General features: G+C 45.9%; 1 long non-coding RNA gene across 1 annotated transcript; it reads right to left on the bottom strand.

The window, feature by feature from the left end:
• Positions 1-533: 533 nt before the first annotated feature.
• On the bottom strand, positions 534-12,388 carry LOC111842471 (uncharacterized). The gene is made up of 5 exons (XR_011993033.1): positions 12,304-12,388; positions 6,591-6,829; positions 6,359-6,399; positions 6,108-6,267; positions 534-1,852 (listed from the first exon to the last, which is right to left on the bottom strand). It is a non-coding gene; the product is annotated as an uncharacterized lncRNA (long non-coding RNA).
• Positions 12,389-12,668: the final 280 nt, after the last annotated feature.

Here is a 12,668-nt window from a genome sequence, read left to right as displayed (position 1 = left end):
ACAACAAACACGAAACAGTGCAATAGAAACAAACAATGTAATTATGGAAATGCAATGATCAGATTTACAGTTTTTTACAGACGCTAGGACACATTTCTCAATACTTAGGTCACTTTTGCAAAACTCTTCACAAAGTGAGCACAACAGAAGTCTACAGTATGTGGGCTAAACTGAGGATCAATTATCATTGTTTTGGCACAAAATGCATTCAGTGACTACATCTCTCAAATTTCATGAATTCTTTTCTCACTCAGACACAACAACTGCCAAAAATCTTTGTACATACAGGACATTTTGCACGTGCTTACATACTATTTTCAAAACTGTTAAACTTATGTTCAAAACAATAACATAATGCAAAACTGTATGACAGCAAAATTCAACAGCAATATTTTATTGAAACATATTTTAAATCTAAAAATGCAGTTTAACCAGCCACAGCTGATTCTCATTGTAGATGAACATCTACACAGGTGTTACTCTTTCAATTTCATTACAAAAGGAGACAACTGCTGAATAGGTTTGTATTGTGATGTAAACATGGACCCAGCCAGAAATAGAGAAGTGGCTGAAAGAGGAAGAAGAGTGGCTGGGAGAGGGCGAGGAATACGTATGCGTGGTGGAAGAAGAATAAGAGGAAGATCAAGAGCTGTAGTCTCAGATGAGATCAGAGCTACTGTAATTGATCATGTAGTAAATCATGGTCTCTCAATGAGAGAGGCTGGTCAGAGAGTGCAGCCAATTCTGCAATGCTCTACAGTGGCATCTATTGTTAGAGTTTTCCAGCAAACCAACAGGTAACTTGTATTCTGCAAGGGCATTTGACTCAGTTGCACATTTCAGAAGTAAATAAACTTTTGTGTAATTGTTTTTGCATTTCTGCTTAGGACTCAACGGTTACCTCACACAGGAGGGAGAGGAAGGATGTGCAGGAAACTGCCATTGTTGATATGGTCATCAGAAACAATGGGATAAAACTCACTGAGATTAGACACAGAGTCTTGGCAGACAACGTTACTTTTGCAAATATTCACAGTGTAAGCATAACAACAATTTCTAGAGTCCTGAAATATCATCAGGTCAGGATGAAACAGTTGTACACTGTGCCTTTTGAGAGGAACAATAAAATACAGAACTGTTTTTGAACAAAACCAAACACACACAAAGACAATTTTTACAAATTTACTACTGTAACAGCTTCTGTTGCCTTGTGGATTTATTTTAGAGAGTCATGGAGATTGAAGGCAGGCAAACACACCACATTTTCATCTTTGTGTATGAGGCAGGTTTCAAGTTGGCCAAAACACGGCGACGAGGGAGGAATGTGATTGGGAAGAGAGCCACAGTGAATGTCCCGGGCCAGAGGGGTGCCAACATCACAATGTGCGCAGCAATATCCACTGATGGACTGCTGTTACACAGACCACTAATTGGGCCATACAACACTGAACGGCTCCTTGCGTTCCTGTATGATCTCTATGGATGGGTTGTGCTAGGTGAGGAAAGGGATGCGGAGAGAAGGAATCAGCCAACATTTATAATTGTATGGGACAATGTGGCATTTCACCACTCCCGTGCAGTCACCGACTGGTTTGCGGCCCATCCCAGAATGGAGTCACTTTTCCTCCCACCTTACTCTCCATTCCTCAACCCCATAGAGGAATTCTTTTCCTCATGGCGGTGGAAGGTTTACGACCATCATCCACATGATCAAATGTCCCTCTTGGATGCAATGAATGCTGGATGCCTGGACATATCAGCAGAAGATTGCCAGGGATGGATCAGGCATGCCAGAAGATTCTTTCCTAGGTGTATTGCCCTAGATGACATAAGATGTGATGTGGATGAGAACCTGTGGCCAAATGGAGAAGACCGAGTAGATTAGCATTACTATTGTATCTGTATCAGTGGATGGTGTGTATACAAATTCTTGTATTTTGGAATTACTTAAAATAAAAATAAATAAACAAATATTGACGAATTCTGCATCATGTCTAATTAATTCCAGTAACATATATTGCAATTATAAACAGAGATGTGTCCTTGTTTTACACAAGAAAACACTGTGTAATGCTACATGTTGTTAGTGTTTTTTAGGTCATTGTTTTGTGGGTGACAAAGTGTGTTTGTCGGCTGTCAACCTTTGCTAGTGTTCTGGAAGAATGAGTTTATTTGAGACCTGAATAAAGTGTTTTGGTAGTTGTAGTGTGTCACGTTCAGCTCCGAACGCTCCTCGTGTGTGTGCCATGCACCCTCATTACCTCCTGTCGACACCTGATGTATCTCACCTGTTGCCTGTTACGTTTGCCTAGTCTCATGTATTTAGTCCTAGTCTCAGTCAGTGTACCCTAGATTTGTCATTGTGATGTAATGTCATGTTCGATGTACCGCCTCCGTTACCCGCCTGTTAGTCGAATAAACCCCCATTTGTCCTGATACACGGCTCCGCTTGCCTGCTTGACCGCCAGCTCCCTACCCGGACGTGACAGAATGACAAATCTCCAAGAAAGCACAAAGTGGCAGACCGAGCACCAACGGCTCGGTCTGCTGCAAGAGTTTGTGCACTGGCGGTCCCAGCCCGAGGTCCGGGAGGATTCCGTAGCCCTGGCTCTGGCTAACCGGGGCGCGGATCTCCTTGAGGAGGAGCGCCCGCCCGGACAGGACTATCCCCTCCGAAGGGCACGCAAATGCCTTCGCCGCTTGAGCCAGCGCCTGACAAGCAGCCGGGAGAAGCGGAGCAGAGAACCAGCGGAAGAAGCCCCAATGCTCTTCCTGGGAGCTTGCTCTCTGCTCCCCGCCTGGGAGGCTTGTGCTTACCGGCCAGAACGCCTACCCGGAAGAGGGATCAGCACCGTGAGAGACGCAATTCCCCGGGTCCCTAAAGCTCTTAAAGGGGTAGTCCCAGGCGCACCGGATCCGGACCCGCAGACTCCGGACCTGCAAACAGCGCCTGCTTCTGCTGCTCTCGCCACTCTGCCCGCAGCACCGCCTGCTGCTGCTGCTGTTGCCGCTCTGCCCGCGGCACCGCCTGCTGCTGCCGCCGCTCTGCCCGCGGCACCGCCTGCAGCTGCCGCCGCTTCGCCAGCGGCAACGCTTGTCCTGCCTGACCCGCCTGCTCTGCCGGCGGTCCCTGCGACACCGCCCGAGGTGTCCACGGCTGCGCCCCTTGCTGGCCATGTGTCTGAGGTGCCCGCCGAGGCGCCCCCGGCTGGCCGCGTGAAGGCGGCGCCCCCTGCTGGCCGCGTGACGGTGGCGCCCGCCGAGGCGCCCCCTGCTGACCATGTGTCTGAGGTGCCCGCCGAGGTGCCCCCTGCTGACCACGTGTTGGCGCCGCCCGCCGAGGCGCCCCCTGCTGGCCACGTGTTGGCGGCGCCCCCTGCTGGCCACATGGCCAAGGTGCCTGCTGCAGCATCCCACAGGGTTCCTGAGCCACAGCCCTGTCTGGAGGATGGCAGCAGGTTTCACCTCCTGCAGGAACAGTACTGGCGGGTGGTTGGCGAACCCGCCATAAAAGACTCCCTGGAGGCAGCTCCGCTCCTGGAGCAACTCCGCAGGGAGTTTGCCACGGCAGCCCCTGATTCCCCACTCCAACAGCTAGCCCAGGTGGAAGAAACCCTGAGGCAGCTGCTCCGTCTGCGGCCTGCTGCCGCCACTCCTCCTGCAGCGCCCCCTGATGGCAGCACATTCGCTCTGCCCGCGGCACCGTCTGACGTCCCTTTGTCCCCCTTCCGTGCCTGTCTGGTCTCCCCTGTCTGCTCCTCCTTTCTTCGTCCCGCCTGTTTCTCCTCCTCCGTGCACTCCTGGCCCCTTCGTGTCGCCTGTGGGTGCTTCCTCCGTGTCTCCCTTCTCTGTCTGTCTGTCCGCGTATCCGGTCTTGTGTGGGGTTTTGTCGTGGGTTTTGCCCCTGTGCCTGTTTTGTGCTTCTGTCTTGTTCCCTCTTCCTCGTTGATGTCTTGCTTTTTGTTTTTCAGTTCCTGCCCCTCGTCTCGTCCATCGCCTCCCCTCGGGCGCGCCCGGTGTGCCCGCCTTTGGGGGGGGGTTCTGTCACGTTCAGCTCCGAACGCTCCTCGTGTGTGTGCCACGCCCCCTCATTACCTCCTGTCGACACTTGATGTATCTCACCTGTTGCCTGTTACGTTTGCCTAGTCTCATGTATTTAGTCCTAGTCTCAGTCAGTGTACCCTAGATTTGTCATTGTGATGTAATGTCATGTTCGATGTACCGCCTCCGTTACCCGCCTGTTAGTCGAATAAACCCCCGTTTGTCCTGATACACGGCTCCGCTTGCCTGCTTGACCGCCAGCTCGCCTCGCCACTCTGCCCGCAGCACCGCCTGCTGCTGCTGCTGCTGCCGCTCTGCCCGCGGCACCGCCTGCTGCTGCCGCCGCTCTGCCCGCGGCACCGCCTGCAGCTGCCGCCGCTTCGCCAGCGGCAACGCTTGTCCTGCCTGACCCGCCTGCTCTGCCGGCGGTCCCTGCGACACCGCCCGAGGTGTCCACGGCTGCGCCCCCTGCTGGCCATGTGTCTGAGGTGCCCGCCGAGGCGCCCCCGGCTGGCCGCGTGAAGGCGGCGCCCCCTGCTGGCCGCGTGACGGTGGCGCCCGCCGAGGCGCCCCCTGCTGACCATGTGTCTGAGGTGCCCGCCGAGGTGCCCCCTGCTGACCACGTGTTGGCGCCGCCCGCCGAGGCGCCCCCTGCTGGCCACGTGTTGGCGGCGCCCCCTGCTGGCCACATGGCCAAGGTGCCTGCTGCAGCATCCCACAGGGTTCCTGAGCCACAGCCCTGTCTGGAGGATGGCAGCAGGTTTCACCTCCTGCAGGAACAGTACTGGCGGGTGGTTGGCGAACCCGCCATAAAAGACTCCCTGGAGGCAGCTCCGCTCCTGGAGCAACTCCGCAGGGAGTTTGCCACGGCAGCCCCTGATTCCCCACTCCAACAGCTAGCCCAGGTGGAAGAAACCCTGAGGCAGCTGCTCCGTCTGCGGCCTGCTGCCGCCACTCCTCCTGCAGCACCCCCTGATGGCAGCACATTCGCTCTGCCCGCGGCACCGTCTGACGTCCCTTTGTCCCCCTTCCGTGCCTGTCTGGTCTCCCCTGTCTGCTCCTCCTTTCTTCGTCCCGCCTGTTTCTCCTCCTCCGTGCACTCCTGGCCCCTTCGTGTCGCCTGTGGGTGCTTCCTCCGTGTCTCCCTTCTCTGTCTGTCTGTCCGCGTATCCGGTCTTGTGTGGGGTTTTGTCGTGGGTTTTGCCCCTGTGCCTGTTTTGTGCTTCTGTCTTGTTCCCTCTTCCTCGTTGATGTCTTGCTTTTTGTTTTTCAGTTCCTGCCCCTCGTCTCGTCCATCGCCTCCCCTCGGGCGCGCCCGGTGTGCCCGCCTTTGGGGGGGGGTTCTGTCACGTTCAGCTCCGAACGCTCCTCGTGTGTGTGCCACGCCCCCTCATTACCTCCTGTCGACACTTGATGTATCTCACCTGTTGCCTGTTACGTTTGCCTAGTCTCATGTATTTAGTCCTAGTCTCAGTCAGTGTACCCTAGATTTGTCATTGTGATGTAATGTCATGTTCGATGTACCGCCTCCGTTACCCGCCTGTTAGTCGAATAAACCCCCGTTTGTCCTGATACACGGCTCCGCTTGCCTGCTTGACCGCCAGCTCGCTACCCGGACGTGACATAGTGCATTTTGAATGTGAAATGAACTGCTTTGCCAAGCTGAACATCGGTTAGGAGAATTGTGTGAAGAGTTTTGCAAAAGAGACCTAAGTATTGAGAAATGTGTCCTAGTGTCTGTAAAAAACTGTAACAGTTTTGAAAATAGTATGTAAGCACGTGCAAAATGTCCTGTATGTACAAAGATTTTTGGCAGTTGTTGTGTCTGAGTGAGAAAAGTCATGAAATTCATGAAATTTGAGAGATGTAGTCATCAGAGTCATCAATGATAATTGATCCTCAGTTTAGCCCACATAGACTTCTGTTGTGCTCACTGTGTGAAGAGTTTTGCAAAAGTGACTTAAGTATTGAGAAATGTGTCCTAGCGTCTGTAAAAAACTGTAAGATGACATTTAATTTATGTATAATCATAGTAGCTGGATAGACAGAATTCTTTAAACACTTACCGGCACTTCAACAGGAACTTCAGAAGGATAAGTTGCTTCTCTCCCATACATTAAAAGAAATGGCGTGTATTTGGTTGTAGTGTGGACCTTAGACCTCAAAGAAAACAGTGTAGCATCCAGATACACGTCCCAGTCATTCTGTTGACTGCTGACTCATTTTCTGTGGGCTCAAAATGTAGACATAAGAAAACACACACAATAGTGACAATGTTTTAAAAGCTATTGAAATGTTACATACAAATAAAGCATACCTTTTTATGTTGTCATTTGTCTTTTCATCAAGGCCATTTACCTGTGGGTGATACGCTGCTGTGACACTCCTATTAATTTTCAGTAAGCTGCAAAGACTAGAGTTGAGCTTCAAAGAATAAAAGAAAATAGTTTCTTAAACACAATCACACAAAATCTTTGGCTTGGCAGCCACTTGGCACACTGTGGCAAATGGTTGACCTTTACTTATGGAAAAGTAAACTTAACACTTACTTTGTTCACAAATTCTCTTCCTTGATCTGACAAAATTCTTTTTGGGCCGCTATGTCTATACAGTATATCATTAAGCACAACTGTTGAGCTACCTAAGCTGCACATTTACTTTTTAATGGAAAAGCCTCAGCCCATTTTGAAAAATTGAATGTTGCAGTGAGAATGTACTGGAAGCCACTAGACGTTTTTGGAAGAGGTCCAGTTAGATCGATTCCAATTAGCTCCCAGACACCAGACACCTGTCAATGAAAAAAGAATCACATTTGTATAATGTATGCATTACTATTTTCTACTAAAATGCTATTGATTTACTTTAATACACTGCAGTGATTGCACAGCAGCCAAAGGTTTTCCAACTTTTTGGCACTGGTCACAAGCCAGGACCTTGAAGATATTACAGGTGAAAGCCGAAAAATTAGAATATTGTGCAAAAGTTCATTTATTTCAGTAATTCAACTTAAAAGGTGAAACTAATATATGATATAGACTCATTACATGCAAAGCGAGATATTTCAAGCCTTTATTTGTTATATTGATTATGATTATATATTGATTATGGCTTCATATATTAGTTTCACCTGTATATGTTCTTATTTATAGAGTCTACATAAATATCCAACATTCTTATTTAATTAGACTACATAATGACATATTGTCACACCGGGTAGATAAGGGAGACAAGGATCCAGAAGTACGGGGTAACAGAGCTTTAATAAGGCAAACAAGTCCAGAGACGGCAAGCGGTAATCGTGGTCGTAAAACGGGAGTGAGGGTTGAAAGCCGATGAGTCAGTCCAACAGGCACACACAAGACTGGGGAACAGGCGGGCTGGACGACAGGGGGAGCAGGGCTCAGCAGGACAGGTGGGTCAAGGACGGGAGCTGGACTAAGGAGGCAAGGAACAAGAGGTAAGGATTTTACTATAGGCAGACAGGCAAGGGATGGGAGCAAAGGGAGACAGAAGACAGAATAACGCTCAGTAAGGCTGTTCATTAGCGCAATTCTTCGCGGTTTGTTTGCGAGAGGTGCTCTCCTTATATTGAGGAGGTAATCAGTCCCTGATGCCCTGCACCTGTCCGATCTGCCCCCGTGGGCGTGACACATATATTCTATAACAAAAAATCATTCTAGCTACAGTGTTTATTACTGCATGTCATCCTGAAATCTGGGTCAGGTCTTCAGGAGAATTACTTGACTTCTCCATTGGTTTGGCTCATTTCTTGAAACAGAAATGACATTCTCAAAATAACATGGACAAATCTCCAAACCACCTTGCAATTGTTCACAACAGAATGGCATTTCTCATTGATTTCATCAAATTGCAAATGCCTTAGTACATGTCTCAAGTGTCTCAGTGCATCTTTGCAAATGATTAAGTACAAGTAGCCTGCAGTTAGCACAATGAGCCCACATTTGGCACATTTTCCAAATAAATAGATCTTGCTGATCTAAACTGATTAGCTGATTTTCAGTCTAATGGTTGTTCTCTCCAAAACATGTCAGCATGATTTCATCGTGTAAGTCATCACATGCACAATAGTCTGTTCAAATGTCAAAATTAGTCAAGAACATAATACCATGAACATCATATATGAATTTCTTGGAAAATTTGATTTCAACCTGGCCAAGGGCCGCAGACGTGGCCGTAACATCATTGGTCAGCGGGCCACGGTGGATGTCCCAGGCCAGCGAGGGGGCAATTTAACAATGTGTGCTGCCATATCTGAGAATGGTGTGGCCACTCACATCCCCAGTCTTGGCCCATACAACACACACAAGCTCCTCATCTTCTTGGATCGCCTTTATACCGATGTTATCCCAGAAAATGAGAGAGGTCTCATAGGGCCTCACCTACCCATTTATGTAATTGTGTGGGACAATGTCAATTTCCACCATAGCCCACTCATTAGGGGCTGGTTTGCAACGCATCCAAGGATGGTCATGGAGTTCCTACCACCTTACTCTCCTTTCCTCAATCCGATAGAGGAGCTTTTCTCTGCTTGGAGGTGGAGAGTGTATGAGCATCATGCTCAGGATCAGCCGTCCCTGCTCCATGCTATGGACGCAGCATGTGACGACATTACAGGAGATCAATGCAGGGGATGGTTGCGGCATGCACGCTGTTTCTTCCCTCGTTGCATTGCAAGAGAAAGTATCCGCTGTGATGTGGACGAGAATCTGTGGCCAGACGGACAACAGCGTGTAAATAATCAGGAGGGTGAAGACAGTGGACAAGAGCGGGAGAATGAGTACAGCGACCACTGAATAAGTCCTTGTTTTTTGATTTTGTGTTTATACAATTTATTACTGTAATGTACATTTTCTTTTTACATATGTATGAAACTTTTTTTGCGTGTGAATAAAAAATGGTTATAATTTCCTTGGTAGTGTGAGTGCAATCTGTGATGTCAAACCTTGGAGGCTACTCTTTTCTGTTGTATATTGTTGGTCCTCTGCCATAGTGACAAAACATCTAAACATTTTGTATGGCAGTACTCACACAATGCCAAAGGGACGATGCATTTTGGGGGCACTGACTATTCAGATTAGAAAGAAATGTAGTTTTGACACATGAGTGAACTGTTTTAGGAGAGATATGAGCTTTTGCAGGTGAACCATGTTGTTGTGATCAACCATCCAGGTTTATTTTGACAAAAGCACCAAGAATGATGAGAATGTCCGATCTGTGTCGAGAAATGAGCCAAAGCTATTGAGAAGGATCTTTGCCATTTTGGAGACACTGACTGTTTAAATGAGAAAGGGATTTAGATTGAAGCCTGAGTGAACAGTTTTGGAAGAGATATGAGCTTTTGCAGGTGAGCTATAGTATTGTGCTAAACTGTAAGAGTGTTTTGCCAAATGATCTTAGAGTTTTGAGAATGTAATTCTCAAAACCAATGGAGAAAAACTGTAACATGGCACGCGGACTAACAAGAAAATATATAATTGGCACTCCATGTCAAAAAGGTTGCCGACCCCTGCTTTATAGTAAGAAAGTTATTAAATGTCATTCCTAATAAAAAATCATTAAAAACAGACTAAGGTACATTTCACCAAACTAAGGGGTGTAGTACGACCATAATGAGACTGTAGAAGTGTGTAGTGATTTTGGTGACACTACACTTAACTGTCACAAAGTTATTGAAAGTTATTCCTAATAAAAAAAAAAAAAATTAAAAACAGACTAAGGTAAATTTCCCCAAACTAAGTGTTGTAGTATGACCATGATGATACCCTAGATGTGTGTAGTGATTTTGGTGGAACTACAGTAGATAGTAAGAAAGTTATTGAATTTTATTGCCAATAAAATCCCTTTAACAATAAACTAAGCCACATTTTCCCAACCTAAGTGGTGCAGTCCTACCATAATAAGATTGCAAATGTATATAGTAATTTTGAGTTCTCCAATTGATAGGAGCAAACTTATTGCATTTTATTTAATATTCATGTTTTTTTTCCCAAACTAAATGGTGTAGTACAGGGGTCGGCAACCTTTTTGACATGGAGTGCCAATTATATATTTTCTTGTTAGTCTGCGTGCCATGTTAACGACGGGGGGGGGGCTACCATCGAGTAGTCAAACCAAAGCAGCAGGCGCGCCAAGCAACAGCCAATGACATTTCAACATCATAGAAGACGTCTGAAAAATTGTATGTGTTTAATAATTAGGGTTGTGATCTAGAGAATTTTTTCAGCCCCGCTCCTGCCCGCTCCCGCAAGATTCTGTCCCGCTCCCGCAAAAAAATATATATTATTTTCTCCAGCTCCCGCCAGCAGTATTCAAGTTTTGTCTCGCTCCCGCCCGCAAAATCCCGCAGGTAAACATATAAGTAGTTTTATTTTTACCACTTCTTCCCGCTACTCTGTTATTTGTTTCACTTTGCTTCCCTTTTGAGTGTATATAAAAAAGAAACGGAAAATAAACAAATATGTTTCGTTTTATTTGAGTTTAATTAAATAGAATGATGAACATGGACACAAACGAGAAGCTTTTCAGAACATAGAAATAGGCTAATAATATTAAAATGAAACAAAATAATAATAAAGGTTGATTTCTCAAGTGGTCAAACAGAAAAGCATTTAGCCTAATACTGCTTCAGAGCGTTAGCCTTTAATTTAGTCGTTCTTGTTGCTTTTGTGCAGTAGATAAATAATAGAGGCCTACTTGTTTTAAAAAAAATAATTTTAAGATAATTCCATTTTGCGAGAGTCCCGCGATTAATTCTATTCTCCCGCAACCCGCACATACATGAGGACCTTACCGCCCGCACCCGCATTCACCCATCAAATCTTGTCCCGCACCGCACTCGGTGCGTTGGGTCCCGCGGTAGGTTTCTATTGTGATCATCGTCAGCGTGCCACCCGAAATTCCTCCGCGTGCCAGTGTGAATCTAGGGTTGCCTACCCCTGGGGGGTATTCCAGAAAGCTTGGTTAACTTACCATTTGGTAAATCTTAACCTCTGGGTTGATATACGCCAAACCCGCATACCATGAGTATGTCGGTTCCAAAACACCTGAGAAGAGTAAGTTCAATCAACCTCCTATTGGTTACCCAGAGTTAAGGCGCGTGCACCGTGCATAAATAAAGACGTTTTCAATTGATCGCCGATTTCACGAGTCAGAATGGAAAATCAAAGTGAAAAAAAGAGAGCGGCATACTTCACAGAGGCGGAGTTGGAAGTTTTAATGCACGCATATGAGGAATTCAAGCCAATAATAATGAAAAAAAGCAATACGGCTGCATCGGCTAAAGAAAGAGTTGGCTTGGCAAAAAATAACGGACAGAGTAAATGCGTGTGTATTAAATTGCAAATTTGACATCGCCTCCCCTTTTATTATAATGAAAAATAATTAAACACGTAACCCTTCCGTATCCTTTTGACTGTTAAATCACTATGAAAGCATTTACTTTTCCTGCCATTCATTTCTTTAGGTTAAAATAACAATGTGTATCGACTAGGAATATATGGTTTCTTATTTAATAAGGTGTAATCCTTCTGGAGCCAGAAGAACTTTGAGCCAAGTCAAAATGAAACACAAAAACATTCTGCAAAAAGGTAATTGATTACACGATCACTTAACTATTTATTAAACACGATTTAGTATATTCCTTCTGTCATGTAGCTAATAGAAAAAAGGCTGAAGCCCGTCTAACTGGCGGGGGCCCACCACCACCTCCCCTCACCCCATCTGAGGGCAACCAGTGGTAACCAGCATTGTACTGTCCTGTAATGATTACCTATAGTTAGTGGAAAAAAGTAATGAGTTTGATGATTTTAACAAGGCAAAAAATTAAGGATACAAAATCAAGTTACCTGCACATTGATACTATGAATAGATTTCCTACGCTATCTCGCTGTACTTGTATCGTGACAATAAAGACATCTATCTATCTATCTATCTATCTATCTATCTATCTATCTATCTATCTATCTATCTATCAACATAGTCTCCCTCATTTATTGAAGGACCTTTAATAGGAATGTAGGTGCCATCAATGCACCCAATTATGAATGAATGAATGAATGAATGCCTTTTATTGTCACTATACATGTATTACAAATTACATTTGGAAACCCTGAAATAGAAAGTCATATATGGAAGTATCAAGTGTGTGTGTGTGCAGGATGAATACATGTAGGCTATAGATATAAATAGTATGACTACATATTAAATATGCATCATAGATTTTACTACAAAGGACAAACCTACCACTCTGTGGAATTCCTCTTCAATAACACGCAGAGCTTTATGGACAGGGAACTGTACAAACGTGTGTAAGAAGCGTTAAGTACCAGACATACTGTGCGAACGGCTTTACACACAGTTGCCTTTCCTACATGCTCTGCGTCGCCCATATTGCACAAAAAATGCCCTGACGCAAAAAACCGAAGCGCTGTGTACAGAATGTTTTCTGTGCTAAGCGCAGACCCGCGGTTTGGGTTTGTGACATTTGCAATGTGCGGTTTCAAGAGATGTTAAGTAAATGAACGATTCTTTTGAAAACTGATAACGCTTTTTCAAATAATCATTAGGAAATGAAAAGATATCAATACGTGGTCTTATAACTCTCTCCC

Source organism: Paramormyrops kingsleyae, chromosome 9 (genome assembly GCF_048594095.1).
Source record: "Paramormyrops kingsleyae isolate MSU_618 chromosome 9, PKINGS_0.4, whole genome shotgun sequence".
Lineage (NCBI taxonomy): Eukaryota > Metazoa > Chordata > Actinopteri > Osteoglossiformes > Mormyridae > Paramormyrops > Paramormyrops kingsleyae.
This window is presented reverse-complemented; position numbering and strand designations above follow the sequence as displayed.